General features: G+C 47.4%; 3 non-coding genes across 3 annotated transcripts in view; all 3 read left to right on the forward strand.

Annotated features, from left to right (window-relative positions):
• Positions 1 to 737: 737 nt before the first annotated feature.
• LOC143941938 (U5 spliceosomal RNA) lies at positions 738 to 852 on the forward strand. Its single transcript, XR_013264560.1, has one exon. It is a non-coding gene; the product is annotated as a U5 spliceosomal RNA (small nuclear RNA).
• Positions 853 to 1,615: 763 nt separating this feature from the next.
• On the forward strand, positions 1,616 to 1,730 carry LOC143941939 (U5 spliceosomal RNA). The gene has a single exon (XR_013264561.1). It is a non-coding gene; the product is annotated as a U5 spliceosomal RNA (small nuclear RNA).
• A 749-nt stretch (positions 1,731 to 2,479) lies between these two features.
• The window catches only part of LOC143941940 (U5 spliceosomal RNA), a 115-nt gene continuing 94 nt past the window's right edge, over positions 2,480 to 2,500 (forward strand). The window contains exon 1 of the small nuclear RNA XR_013264562.1: positions 2,480 to 2,500. This exon is cut by the window's right edge and continues 94 nt beyond it. This is a non-coding gene — a small nuclear RNA (U5 spliceosomal RNA).

Raw genomic sequence — 2,500 nt, forward strand, 5'->3', positions numbered from 1 at the left:
AGTTCCCTTGATTTGGCAAGACCCTGAGACAGCGTTAGTGTTGTTGTTGGTGGTGGTGGTCAAGAAGGGATAGTAAAACGATTCGACTGGGCCATTGAGCTATGGGACCATTGGACGGTTTCGGGTGTTTCTTTGGCTTTGCGCGCTTGGCCTCAAATGAAAGTTGACGGTGTAGCTGACCAAAGCGGCTCCCGCTCGAGTTCTTGAGGACTCGCTCCTGTTAGCAAAACGCGTTACAGCCCTTTGCAAAATCTTTCTCGCGCGCTCCGTTTTTGGTAAGTCGGCCTTATTCGACCCTTTTTAAGGGACCCTTAAAAAAAGAGCACAGGGCAAGGCGCTGTATGTACCCCAAGTTCCATTGCCGTGCTCCTTTTAAGTGGTTCTGATGAAGCGAATTGCTACAAGCGCCTGCTGATTCCCTCCGTGCAGCTGTAAAGACATGCAAATTAGGCCGTCCTGCTCTGTAGCGGCCTTCTGCCATTATCCCCGGCAGTGGGCCGTCCTTTCACTTTTCTTTATTTGCATAAGCCTAATGTATCTCAGGTTAAATGTTTTGACATTTTTAAACTCGACAAACCCTTTCCAGTGGTGTTTTTCTTGGACGTGTCATTTGTTTCAATCAGTTCTGCACCTTATTTGGCCATGTTTTGGCTTAGAAATGATATGGTCCACGGGGTCACCATGAGTAGAGCAGCATCCGCGTTCCGCCGAGGCCTAGTTTAGGTTGTTTGTTGGTTATACTCTGGTTTCTCTTCAGATCGAATAAATCTTTCGCCTTTTACTAAAGATTTCCGTGGAGAGGAACAACCATGAGTTTCAGAGAATTTTTTGATGCCTAGCTGATGCTGGGCTTCGGTAATTTGGTGAAAAATAGCTCGAGTTCCCTTGATTTGGCAAGACCTTGAGACAGCGTTAGTGTTGTTCTTGGTGGTGGTGGTCAAGAAGGGATAGTAAAACGATTCGACTGGGCCATTGAGCTATGGGACCATTGGACGGTTTCGGGTGTTTCTTTGGCTTTGCGCGCTTGGCCTCAAATGAAAGTTGACGGTGTAGCCGACCAAAGCGGCTCCCGCTCGAGTTCTTGAGGACTCGCTCCTGTTAGCAAAACGCATTACAGCCCTTTGCAAAATCTTTCTTGCGCGCTCCGTTTTTGGTAAGTCGGCCTTATTCGACCCTTTTTAAGGGACCCTTTAAAAAAGAGCACAGGGCAAGGCGCTGTATGTACCCCAAGTTCCATTGCCGTGCGCCTTTTAAGTGGTTCTGATGAAGCGAATTGCTACAAGCGCCTGCTGATTCCCTCCGTGCAGCTGTAAAGACATGCAAATTAGGCCGTCCTGCTCTGTAGCGGCCTTCTGCCATTATCCCCGGCAGTGGGCCGTCCTTTCACTTTTCTTTATTTGCATAAGCCTAATGTATCTCAGGTTAAATGTTTTGACTATTTTAAACTCGACAAACCCTTTCCAGTGGTGTTTTTCTTGGACGTGTCATTTGTTTCAATCAGTTCTGCACCTTATTTGGCCATGTTTTGGCTTAGAAATGATATGGTCCACGGGGTCACCATGAGTAGAGCAGCATCCACGTTCCGCCGAGGCCTAGTTTAGGCTGTTTGTTGGTTATACTCTGGTTTCTCTTCAGATCGAATAAATCTTTCGCCTTTTACTAAAGATTTCCGTGGAGAGGAACAACCATGAGTTTCAGAGAATTTTTTGATGCCTAGCTGATGCTGGGCTTCGGTAATTTGGTGAAAAATAGCTCGAGTTCCCTTGATTTGGCAAGACCCTGAGACAGCGTTAGTGTTGTTGTTGGTGGTGGTGGTTAAGAAGGGATAGTAAAACGATTCGACTGGGCCATTGAGCTATGGGACCATTGGACGGTTTCGGGTGTTTCTTTGGCTTTGCGCGCTTGGCCTCAAATGAAAGTTGACGGTGTAGCCGACCAAAGCGGCTCCCGCTCGAGTTCTTGAGGACTCGCTCCTGTTAGCAAAACGCGTTACAGCCCTTTGCAAAATCTTTCTCGCGCGCTCCGTTTTTGGTAAGTCGGCCTTATTCGACCCTTTAAAAAAGAGCACAGGGCAAGGCGCTGTATGTACCCCAAGTTCCATTGCCGTGCTCCTTTTAAGTGGTTCTGATGAAGCGAATTGCTACAAGCGCCTGCTGATTCCCTCCGTGCAGCTGTAAAGACATGCAAATTAGGCCGTCCTGCTCTGTAGCGGCCTTCTGCCATTATCCCCGGCAGTGGGCCGTCCTTTCACTTTTCTTTATTTGCATAAGCCTAATGTATCTCAGGTTAAATGTTTTGACATTTTTAAACTCGACAAACCCTTTCCAGTGGTGTTTTTCTTGGACGTGTCATTTGTTTCAATCAGTTCTGCACCTTATTTGGCCATGTTTTGGCTTAGAAATGATATGGTCCACGGGGTCACCATGAGTAGAGCAGCATCCGCGTTCCGCCGAGGCCTAGTTTAGGCTGTTTGTTGGTTATACTCTGGTTTCTCTTCAGA

This window comes from Lithobates pipiens, unplaced genomic scaffold (genome assembly GCF_037356315.1).
Source record: "Lithobates pipiens isolate NorthernLeopardFrog02 unplaced genomic scaffold, aLitPip1_a1.2 Scaffold_3, whole genome shotgun sequence".
NCBI lineage: Eukaryota > Metazoa > Chordata > Amphibia > Anura > Ranidae > Lithobates > Lithobates pipiens.